The sequence below is a fragment of the Panthera onca genome, chromosome A2, assembly GCF_046562875.1.
Source record: "Panthera onca isolate mPanOnc1 chromosome A2, mPanOnc1 haplotype 2, whole genome shotgun sequence".
NCBI classification, from domain to species: Eukaryota; Metazoa; Chordata; class Mammalia; order Carnivora; family Felidae; genus Panthera; species Panthera onca.
The window spans coordinates 165238-177444 of NC_138340.1; the positions used below are offsets into that span (position 1 = coordinate 165238).

At 55.5% G+C, this 12207-nt stretch overlaps 1 non-coding gene across 1 annotated transcript; it reads left to right on the top strand.

Annotated features, from left to right (window-relative positions):
• The first annotated feature begins 175 nt into the window (after positions 1 to 175).
• LOC132677293 (U6 spliceosomal RNA) lies at positions 176 to 282 on the top strand. The gene has a single exon (XR_009609260.1). It is a non-coding gene; the product is annotated as a U6 spliceosomal RNA (small nuclear RNA).
• The last annotated feature ends 11925 nt before the right edge of the window (positions 283 to 12207 follow it).

The following is a 12207-nucleotide window of genomic DNA, read 5'->3' on the forward strand; positions in this document are numbered from 1 at the left end:
GTCATGATCTCGCGGTTTCGAGCTCGTGGATTCGAGCCCCGTGTCGGGATCTGCGCTGACAGCTCAGAGCCTGGAGCCTGCCTCAGACTCTGTGTCTCCCTCTCTCTCTGCCCCTCCCCCACTCACGCTCCGTCTCTCTCTCTCAAAAATAAAATTAAAAATATTAAAAATTAGAGTGCTCGCCTCGGCAGCACATATACTAAAATTGGAACAATACAGAGAAGATTAGCATGGCCCCTGTGCAAGGATGACACGCAAATTCGTGAAGCGTTCCATATTAAAAAAAAAAAATTGGAAAAAAATGTGCTAGAAAACAGACAAGGCTGGGAGCCCAGGATGGCAGTCCGGGTACAGGCCAAGTGCTGGGGCAGGAGGACGGGTCACTGAATTGAGAAGGCAAAAGAAAAGCATCTCATGATAAAGGAATGGCTGTGCAAAGACCCTGGGGCAGAAGCAAAGATGGCAGGGAGGTGATGGCGGTCCTCCAAGACAGCCCACTGCCTCCCAGAAGCCAACAGAGATTTCCTCCCAAAATAGAGTACATTTCCCTGCCTGCACTAAAGGCTACCACTGTGTCAGGCTCTAAGAAGAGGCTGAGGGAAACTTGGCAGAGCAGAATTCAAATTCCTGTCTCTTCCATGTGTGTTGCTGTGCGGTCGGGCCATTTCAGACCAGATTTTAACAGCTTTATGAAATTATAATTTACATACAGTACAATTCATTGCTAATGTAATTTTAACACATTCTATAATTTTTAACTTATTTTTCAGTTTATTTATTTATTTATTTTGAGAGACACAGAGACAGCACAAGTGGGGGAGAGAGGGAGGGAGAGAGAGAGAGAGAGAGAGAGAGAGAGAGAGAGAGAACCCCAAGCAGGCTCCACGCTGCCAGTGCAGAGCCCGATGCAGGGCTCAAATCCACGAAGCCACGAGATCATGACCTGAGCCAAAAACCAAAGGTCAGACACTTACCTGACTGAGTCACCCAGGCATCCCCTAATTTTTTAACTTTTTAAGCAAAATGTTCCCAAAATGAGTCTGAAATGCTTATATTAGAAAAGAAGGGGGAAAAAAGAAGAAAGATCTTAAAATCAATGACCTCAGGTTCCACTTAAGAAGCTAGAAAAAGAATAGTGGGTGGCTCACTCGGTTGAGCATCTAACTTCGGCTCAGGTCACGATCTCATGGTTCGTGGGTTCGAGCCCCGCGTCGGGCTCGGTGCTGACAGTTCGGAGCCTGCTTCGGATTCTATGTCCCTCTCTCTCCCTGCCCCTCCCCCATTCTCACTCTGTGTCTCTCCCTCTCTCTCATAAAAAAATAAACATAAAAAAAAAAAAACTAGAAAAACAATAGTGGAGGGAAGGCAATCAAAGATGCAACAGCAGAAATGCAGGAAATAGAAAACCATAGAAAGAACCAACAAAGCCCCTCTCCCCAAAGCTGGCTCTTTTAGAAAGACCAGCAAATTTGATAAAGCTCAAGCTAGAATGACCAAAAACAATGAGGAAAAACACATTACCGTTATCAAGAAAGGAAGAGAGGGCCGCCTGGGTGGCTCAGTCTGTTAAGCGCCCGACTCAATTTCGGCTCAGGTCATGACCTCACAGTTGCACCCTGCTTCTGGCCCCTGAAAGTCAGCAGAGCCTGCTTGGGATTCTGTCTCTCCCTCCCTCTCTGCCCCTCCCCCACCCACGCACACGTGCTCTCTCTCAAAATAAATAAACTATTTTAAAAAAATGGAAGAGAGACATTACTACAGACCCCACACATTAAAGGGATAGCATGGTCTGTGTGAAGCCACCAGAAAATTCCCATGTGCTCAGGCACTTCATGTGCCTCGTGTTGTTTAATTATCTCAGCATCTCACTGACGGAAATGCGGCTGCTAAAACCTCACCTGTGGTTACAGGTGGGGAAACTGAGGCTCAGAGTTCAGGTCCCTGAGTAACATCAGCAGAGCCAGGAGTTGAATCCAGGGCTCTCTGACTCAGATTTTAGCTCAAGGGTCCAGGTGTTCTCCCAGACTGCAACCCCAGCTCAGCCTTCTGGGAGTGCTGGGGGTCCACTGCCAGCCCTCCCTGGTACTCGAGGCCCCACGAGGCCCAGTCTTGCCCCCTCTGCCCTCGCCCCCTCTCCTCTGGCCACAGTAGCAACCTCCCAGTCCTTAAAGCCACTCAAGCCAGTTCCCACCTCAGGGTGCTTACCTGGGCTCCCTTCACCTGGGGAGACTCGGCCAACAAATCGGCCCATAGCCAGCCCCGTCCTCAGTAACCTGTGGGCCCCCAAAGTAGACAAGCCATCGCTTCCTTCCAGAAGCAGCACAAACTCCAGAGCTGTGAACAGAACTGGGCACTGAGGATGGAGATGGGAGATAGACACCCCCACCTCCTTCTCTCCCTCCCGGCAGAGTCTCTGATTGACCCAAGCTGGCCAGAAGTGCAGGATACGGCCGCTGGGGTCAGCCTCAAGGACCCCAGGCCAGGCAGAGAAAGAACCAGCGTGCCGGCCGGAGGACAGTCCTTCATCCAGGTTCTAGCTGGGACTCAGCCCCAGCTGCCTTAGTTTCCCCACGGTGACACAGGAAAGAGCCAAGAGCTAGTGTGGGGTGGGGAACAGATTGGAATGATTGCCTGAGCCTGAAAGGGAGGTTTGGGGGGCCTCAAGATCCAGCAACATCACCAGACTGAGCTCAGGCACCCCAGCCGGCCTCGACCCGTGACCACCCGGCTCCTCCAGCTCTCACTTTCAGCTCAGAACCCGCACAACTGCCAGGTCATAGCATGTGAATGGGAAGCTAATTCATTCTAAGCCCATGCACATGAGCCATGTTTTTAATCCAATGTATTCACTGGCAGAAAAGAGCAGATCAGCAAACTGAAACAAGGAAGCCGGGACTGGGATGGGGCACAAGGCTCTGCCCTGGCAATACGGCGCCGCGTGGGGGCCTCAGTGCCTCGGAGGAGGCTGCAGGGTCTGAGCGCATAAGGGTTAACCCGACCTTTACCCATCTGTGTGCCCACCGCGTGCAGGCGCTGTTCAGGTGCTGGGAAAAGAGGTGTGCACAAAACACACAAACTCCCTTCCTCACCCTTTTGTTGAAAGAAGCAAACAAGCGAGTTACACTGCTTTAGAAGGCAAAGCAGTGCGTGGAGCAAAACCAAGGCTGGGGCGCCCCGGGGGGGGGGGGGGCTCCGCCGGTTAGGCGGCCCTCTTGGGCTCAGGTCGTGATCTCACGGTCCGTGGGTTCGAGCCCCGCGTCCGGCTCTGTGCTGACAGCTCAGAGCCTGGAGCTGCTTCGGATCCTGCGTCTCCCTCTCTCTCTGCCCCTCCCCCACTCAAGCTCTGTCTTTGTCTCTCTCCAAAATAAATAAACATGGAAAGAAAGAAAGAAAGAAAGAAAGAAAGAAAGAAAGAAAGAAAGACAGGAAGAAAGAAAAAGAAAACCAAGGGTAAGGAGAGGTTGGAGGTGTGGAGAGTTTCCAGTCTGACATGAAGTGGTCACTGAGAAGGTGACATTCACGCAGAGACTTGAAGGAGGTTGGGGGTGGAGGGGGCGGTCTGGGGAGAAGACACAGCAGGCAGAGGCACCGCGGGTACAAAGGGCCTGAGCCTCAGGTGCACCGGGCGTCCGGCAGGAGCAGCGAGGAGGCCCGTGTTGAGTGGAACAGAACGAGCGATGGGGAGAGAGGGAGCGGGCCGTGCAGGGTCCCGGGGGAGGCACCGCGGAGCCCCGGAGGGCCGCGGGCAGAGCTGCACCTGCTCGAGCCGGTGCTCGCCGGCGCCCTCTGGCGGCCGCGGGGAAACAGACCGTGAGCGGGGCTCAGGGGAGGGGGCTGGTCCCGGACGGGTGTGGGGAGGCGGGGGGCTTGGTGGGCGGTGGTGGAGGAGGAGGTAAGAAGCAGGTGGGTCCTGGATCTATTTTAAAACTACAAGCAACAGGGTTTGTGGCACATTTGAGGTAGGGGTGAGGGGACCGGAGGTGTTGGGGAAGCTCCCTGTTACTAGGAGGGAACACGCAGGGGAGGGGCAGGTTAGGAGAAGGTCTAGAGCTCAGTTTGGGAGCTGTGAGGTGTGGACTCTCCGGTGGACAGCCAGCTACGCGGGTCCAGGCTGTTGGCTCTCTGGGCCACATAACAAACCCCCCCCCCCAACACAGTGGCTCAAAAAACACCCACATTTCTTACCTCACAGCTTCTGAAGACAGTCCATAGACAGAGCTGGGTCCTCTGCTCGGGCTGCAGTGCTGCTGTTGGCCAGGGCGGAGGGCTCATCCGGAGGCTCCACTGGGGAGGGGCCCACGTCCCAGCTCCCCGGGGTTGCTGCAGGACCTGTGGCTGTGGGACTGGGGGGCCCACCTCCAGCTGGCTTCTGGCCAGGTGGCCTCCAAGCATGGCTGCTTAGCTTCTCAAAGCCCCAAAGGAAAAAGTCTGCGCAACATGCAGGATGGAGCTTATGTTGTTTGTAACAGTAACGGGAGCAGGTGTCCCACCCAGGGCCCTGGTTCTTCTTCCCTCTCTCAGCCCATCTCTTCCTGAATCCATTAGATCCTTCTTCAATCACGCATCACTGCCCCCAAATCCACTCGCGTCCCTTCTTCCCCTGCAACCCGTCTTCTGCACAAGAACAAAATGATCTTTTGAAGTCAAAAAGTCACCGCGTACCTGTGTCCCGCTCACAAAACATTCCCCAGGCTCCCACTGTGCCGTCAACAAATCCAAACTTCTAACCTTGCCTTTGTTTGGCTGTGAGGGCACAGGCTGCATTTATTGGGCACCTACTACGTACCAGCCTCTGTGCAGGTGCAACAACACAGCCCACAAGAAACAGAATGCAAACCACATGTGCAATTTTGAATTTTCTAGCAGCCATGTCAGAAAAAGAAACAAGATCATTTTAATGATACATTTTATTTAACTCAGCATAACCAAAATGTCATTCCAGCATACAAGAGTTGTGCTTGAGACATTTTACATTATTCTTTCCTGCTAAGGCTTCAGAACCTAGTGTGTCTTGTGCCCACAGCACATCTCAGCTTGGGGTTCAGATGCTCAGCCACGGTCCAGATGCTCCGTGACCACACGTGGCCACTGTGTGGTCAGCACAGATTTAGCGTGCTTTAGAACCAAACCCTTAGTGCTGTGGCAGTCGGTCCCCCAGGGGACGCTGCAGAACGTCTAGAGACACCTTCTGTTGCAAAGACTGGGCGGGAAGGGTGCTCCTGACACTTGAGGGTGTGGGAGCCAGGGATGCTGCAGGGGAGACTGATGCAGAGGGCTGCAACCAGCATCTGTCCCCACAGATCAGGCCCGCCCACACAGCCAGCACTGACATCCCTGGACAGGATGCTTCCCGCCCTCCAGAAGCCCCACCATGCCCCCTTGCGCTCCTCCCCTCCCCTCTACCCTGTAACCACCATGGTGACTTCAAAAGCAGGGCTATATTGTCCCCCCCATTTTTTGCTTTACATAAATGGTAGTGCACTGCGTTCCCGTGAGCCCTCTTTCCCTGGACCTAGTGTGTACGATTCATCCTCTTGCTGGGTTCGACTGTAGACCATTCACTCTCATTGCTGGGTGTAATATCCCGCTGCATGAAGACAGCACACTTTATCTGATGAGCTTCTAGGAGGTTTCCCCTTGAGGCTACTGCAGATAATGCCATTCCCAACATTCCAGGCGGAGGGCACAGCCTGTGCCAAGGCCCTGGGGAATCGCTGGGCCTTTGTGTTCAAGAGCGAGGAAGCTCTTGTGGCTGGACCAGCATAGCAAGGAGGAGAGGAGGAGAGGGAGGGAAGGGAGAAGGATGGGGTGAGGGGGCAGGTGGTGGACATGGGCTTTTACCCTGAGGGAGGTGGGAGCCCTGAAGGGCCCTGGGCAGAGGAGGGGTGAGGTCAGGTGTAAGAGAAAAGAAGTCAAGGCTTCTTTGGACCTGAATCTCCTCAAGAACGGATCTGACCTTAACCCAGACAAGGGGCCTTATTTCTTTAGTTGTTTATCGCCAGTCTCCCCCACACTCCTCTACGCAACACGCTAGCACACGCACACATAGGCGCGCACACGGGGAGAGGCGGTAGGAGTCCAGAGCAGGTGCAGAGCAAACACCTTTGACTTGTGGGTGAAGGGGGCTATCACTGACATCACCACTGCTGTGGGTCTAAGTCCCCACCATTCCCTTCTGGAATCATCTGGAGGCTGAAAGTGGGGCTGCACCGCCAGGAGGCTGGGTCAGTGACTGGCCTGCTGTTCTCTGTCCCTGGCACACGGGTGGCAGCAGGCCAGGTGTTCATGGGCCGCCCCATCCAGCGTTAGCTGCGGCTCTGGCTCCCCAGTTGCCCTGATCTGTCACTCCCCCAGGGCACTCGCAATTGTCCTCTGTCCCGAGGTCAGCCCCTGACTCAGACTCACGTGCCTCTGTGGCTTCCTGCCCCTTTGTTCCCAGCGGACTCTAACAAAGAAGACTTGTTCTCCCAAGACAAGAACACAGTGAACCAGGGGAGCCAGGCTCCCCTCCGGTCTCCCTCCAGGAAAGTGGCAGCTCTCCACGTGGGACAGAGCTCTCGTGTTCTGCTGAGTGCCCGGCTGCATGTCTGAAGGGTCTCCATTTTACAGATGCAAACACTGAGGTTCAGAGGAAGGAAGGGCTGTACTGGGAGGACTGGAGGGCTGGATAGGGGTCCCGGCAGGCTTTCCTGGAGCCTACAAACTCCTACCCAGCCAAGTGCTTTCTCTCCTCTCTGGCTCCATCCATCCCTCTGCTGCAGCCCTCTGCCTTCTTTGCTTTTCTAGAACACACCAGGCAGCTCCAGCCTCAGAGCCTTTGCACTCACTGTACCTTCCACCCGGTACACCCTTTCCCCCATACATGCTTGCTAAGTCTCTGCAGTCCCTTCAAGTCTCTGCTCAGACCTCTCCTTGCAAACATCCTCCTCTGACCACCCAGCTTACCACTCTACCGATCCCTCTTCCACCTTACTCGTTTTCTCTCACGGAATTTATCACTCGCTAACACAGTATACCATTCTTCCCATTGCACAGTGTTGGGCTGGAGTTGTGAGAGACGACTGTGCAGCTTGCAGGAGTTCTGTGAGCTGGTTGATGCCACGTGGGTAGTCATGATGGTGGTTTGTTCAGCCACGACGGGATAGCGACACCACAGGAATGAGCATGCGCCACAGAGTTAGGCTTTTGACCCTGTTTCTCCTGCCCCCTCCCCCTTCCATTAGAATGAACGCTCCTTGGGGCAGGGGTCTGCCCACCTGGATTTCTGCTGTCACCCTGGCACCTAGAACAACGCTTGGCATCTAGGAAGCATTCAATAAATACTGGTTGAATTGAGTCACCCTCATCCCTAGCAACTGCTCTCAGACTTTGACATCAGGCCCCCCGTGACAAGCCACCCTTCGGCCTGACTCGGGTCTCTGCCACCATTTCGCCAGACTCCGGAAACATCCTCCAACCCTTAGATGACACACTCGAGTTCCCCAGCACCTTGGCCCCAGGGCGGTCAATAAGCCCCCGGCCTCCAGCAACAGGCCTCTTCTCGCAGAGGGATCCCAGCGCCCCTAGCCGCGATCCCGGCCCCGCGGGGAAGAGAGCAGGAACCCCGCGGCCTCGGACTCCGGTCCCAGAGACGCCCCTCTGTGCACCCATGCCGCGCGTATCTATCGAGCGCCTGCTGCCTCCGGGTTCCGCACGCAGATCCCGGGTTCAGGACCTCTCGCTGCCTCCCCGACACCGGCCCCGCGGACGCGCGACCGAGACGTCGGGCCGGTGCCCACCCCAGAGGGCTGGGGGCGGGGGGCGGGGAGCGAGCACCGCAGTTCCTTGCGCGACCTCGCAAGCAGCCAGGCGCCCACAGCACGCGCCCCTGCCCCCGCGGGCCCGCGGCTCGGAGCCCTGCAGGCGCTGTGCGCGGTGCTTTGTGGGAAACACCGACCGGGGTCCGCGGCATGCCGGGAGTTGTAGTGCGGCAGCGCGGGGCGAGCGCAGGGCCCGCCGGGACTTGTGGGCGGGACCGGGGCCGGAAGGCAGGATGCGAACGTGCTGCGGGGCCGCGGCGCCGCTGCCGACGACAAGATTCGCGATGTCCCGCTGGCTAAGAAGATCGTCACCGAGGACGGCGGCGCCGAAAGTGCCCGAGCCCCTGCCCACCCCTGACCCTCGGCGCCGGCCCGATCCGGAACCCTACCCCAACCCTAACCATACTGGGCACCCATAGCCCGTATGGACGGGCCGGGACTCCAGTCTTAGCCTTGGACGCTGAACCCCCTCCCTTCCCAGAAGCCCCAAAGCCAGCTCGGTCCACCCAGGCCCCTGTCGCAGACACCCGGGCACAGTCCTGCAACCTCAGTTCCCACCTTCCTCGCAGAACCACCTCCATGCTCTGAACTTGGCCCCGCCTCATCACTCAGACATAACTGCTAGACTCCCATCCGTGCCATCCGTGGCCTAACCCATGTCGCAGGTGAAGACTCCTGAAAGAAGCTTCCTGGGCAAGAGACCTTCTCTGAAGGGCTCTGGTGTGAGCGCCGACCGTGACCCCCGGCCTCAGCCTAACCGTAACCCCGGCCTCAATCCCTACCCCTCCACATCGTCACCCATCCAGCATTTCCCAACCTCTGAAGTTCCCAGCACTGCTGGCATTGGGGCTCGATTGTTCTCTGGGCCCCGTGGGGGGGGGGGGGGGGTTGAGCAGTAGCAGCCCCCATCGCCATGCCAGGAGCACCCCCCCCCCCCACCCCCGACAACAACCTGCCTCTGCTACATATCACCCAGGATCACCAGGGTAAGAACCACTGTCCTAGTGTGATGAAACACCAGGGGTTCCCAGGTCTTAGCCTGCAGGTAGGTGGAGGAGAGGGGAGCTACCCACCTAACCAAAGGACATTTCCATTCTGTGCCCAAGACAGACCACAAACCCAGCCTGAGGACAGAGCTCCCTGCCCACTAGAACACACAGCTCACTTAAATGCTCCGCAACCATGCTGAAAAAAACACAGTGAAAAAGGGACATAAATAGCATCTGGCTGGCTCAGTCAGGGGAGCACGCGACTCTTGTTCTAGGGTTGTGAGTTTGAGCCCCACATTGGTGGAAAGGTTACTTTAAAAAAAAGTCTTAGGGCGCCTGGGCAGCTTAGTTGGTTAAGCCTCCAACTCTGATTTCAGATCAGGTCATGATCTCTTGAGGCCAAGTATGGCGGGCTCCGCTGGGCGTAGATCCTGCTTAAGATTCTCTCTCTCCCTCTGCCTCTGCCCCTCCCCAGCTCATGCTCTATAAATCAATAAATCAATACATAACTTTCTAAAAAGTAGCATAGGGGCACCTGGGTGGCTCAGTTGGTTAAGCGTCCGACTTCCTTAAGCTCAGGTCATGATCTCACAGTTCATGAGTTCGAGCCCCGCATCAGGCTCTCTGCTGTCAGCATGGAGCCTGCCTCTGATGCTCTGTTCCTCTCTTTCTGCCCCTCCTCTGCTCACTCTCTCTCTTTCAAAAATGAATAAACCTTTTTTTATTTAAGTTTATTTCTCTTGAGAAAGAGGGAGAGCACACTCGAGCAGGGGAAAGGCAGAGAGAGAGAGGGCAAGAAAGAATCCCAAGCAGCCTCCTCGATGTCAGTGCAGGGCTCCAGCCCACGAACCAGGAGATCATGACCTGAGCCGAAAGCAAGAGTCAGACGCTTAACTGACCGAGCCGCCCGGTGCCCCCAAAATAAATAATTTTTTTTTAAACTTTAAGGGGCACCTGGGTGGTTCAGTCAGTTAAGTGTCAGCTTTCGGGTCAGGTTATGATCTCACAGTTCATGAGTTCGAGCCTCGAATCAGGCCCTCTGCTGTCAGCGTGGAGCCTGCTTCGGATCCTCTGTCTCCCTCTCTCTCTGCACCTTCTCCACTCGCATTCTCCCTCTCTCTCTCTCAAAAATAAACATTTTGATAAATAAAAAATTAAAAGGTAGCATAAATAAAATGAGTTTTATAGAATGTAAAATAAAATGTATTTTATATATAGTATATTCAAAGTACAGTTGTTTCAATATGTAATCAACATTTTAAAAAATTTTTAACATTTATTTTTGAGGCAGAGAGAGACAGAGCATGAACAGGGGAGGGTCAGAGAGAGAGGGAGACACAGAATCCGAAACAGGCTCCAGGCTCTGAGCTGTCCTCACAGAGCCCGATGCGGGGCTCGAACCCACGGACCGCGAGATCATGATCTGAGCTGAAGTCAGACGCTTAACCGACTGAGCCACCCAGGCGCCCCTCAACATATAATAAATATTAGGATGTGTGACATTCTTCATACTAAATCCTCAAAGTCTAGTCTATATTTTACACTTACGTGCATTTTACATTTAATTTTCATTGGATGTTTTTCATCTATAAGATTTAATAAAATTGCAGATGAAAAAGTAGATTCACAAAGCCAAGTTGTTGCAAACATACTTACAAGTTTTCTAGTAATTGAGTCAAGTGTCTGCTTGTAAGTTGAAACTTTAATTCAGAATTATATTTCAGGTGGTCAGTAGGGACAAATCAGTGACAGTGCTGCCCTGGCCTCCGTTCACGGTGTGGCCCAAAGCTGTCACCTCGCCAGCCCGGCCCTCCAGTGGTTGCTGGGCCAGGCTGACGTAGCACGTGGCTGGAATCACCCAGCCACGGACCCGGCGACCCTGGGCAAACCCTTCTGAACGATGTGAATCTACTGCCACATCTACGTGGATGGATACGGGCACGGATGGGGATGGGGAAAGGGTGGCCCACCGCCTCACAGAAAAGCCAAGGAGTCACCAGCACTGCATCTTTCTGGGGCACAGCAGTGACTGCCTCGTCAGGTACAGCTGGTCCCCAGTCCGTGACGGCTGTAGTCGGCACGGTCAGCCCGAGGGGAGAATGGTGAGGGCACTTAGTCGGGGCAGGACAAATGAGCGGGTGTCCACATGACGGACATGTGCACAGGTAGATGCACAGACGATGGGCCGCGGGATGGACAGACGGTCAAGGAGTGGAGAGATAGATGGATGGACAGTGGCGGATGACCCACGGACAGATGGGCAGATCGCTGGTTAGACTGACAGGACTGGCCCCAGAACTCCACCCTGGTCTGCCCGTACCTCCTAGGCTCACTTTGGGCCTGTTCTGCCCCCTGCCCTGGGGGGCATCCGGGAGGGGCGCTGACTCACCTGCAGTTCTGGCCCCAGGCGTCGTGCAGAACAGGACTGCCAGCATCCGTGGCCTGTGCAACAGGCTGGGCCCCCCCCCCCCCCAACTACAGCTTTGTCTTCCATCTGTCCGGCATGGAGCTGAGCAAAATGGTGGCCCGGGGCCCCAGACAAAGCTGTCAGGACCAGCATGGCAAACCGTTTGGACAAACCCTTGACCCTCCTGCGTCCCACATGTCTACCTGCCTGCCTCCAGGGACACCCACATTGACCTCTGATGCTCACTGTCTTCTCACTGGCGCATCACCCTGGGCCCCCCTTCCCCTTCAGCACCTCCTCTGTTCTCCTCGAGCTCCTGGTCACCCTTTTGACCTCCCCCCGCCCCCAGCACAATCACCTGCCCTGCAGCCCAGTGCCCACAACAAGCTTGGTGGTGGGCCCCCAAGGTGTCTCACAGCCCTTTGGGTGGGGCCCCATCAGCAAGAAGCCACTGCTAGAGGACAGCATAGCCTGACTTAGCAACAGGGCCTGAGGTCAGGGGTTACAGTTCTGGGAGCCCTGGCCCCACCAACTCCCGCTCAGGTCCCCCAGCCTCAGAGTGATGGAGCCAGCACCCCAAAATCAGCTGTCACCAAGATGTGCCTTCCGGCTCCTCAGGGCCCAAGGATCTTCAGGGCACCCCCAACCTTGCCTATTCAACTCCCTCAGCGCTAGCCCAGCCTGAGGTCCCCCTGGTGGGGGGACCCGCCACAGTCCCCAGGGACACCGGGCCCAGCTGCGGGGCCTTTGCAGACTACCCCAACCCCACCCCGCACTGGGTGCCTCTGTTCAGTCCGAATCAGATATCACAGCCCAAAGCCTCTGCCCCCTTGATGCTCATGACAACTTAAATCTCAGGTCCTCAGACAGGCCCCAAGGGGTCAGGGAGGGTGTAGACCCCCGGGTCTAACAGCCCTGCCTGTGACAGCTACCTGGCCACCACCAGTTTGGGGCTGAGCTTCACAGAAAAAGACTCATGCAGTGTTGTCCTTCATGAGCATTCAGTGTTCAC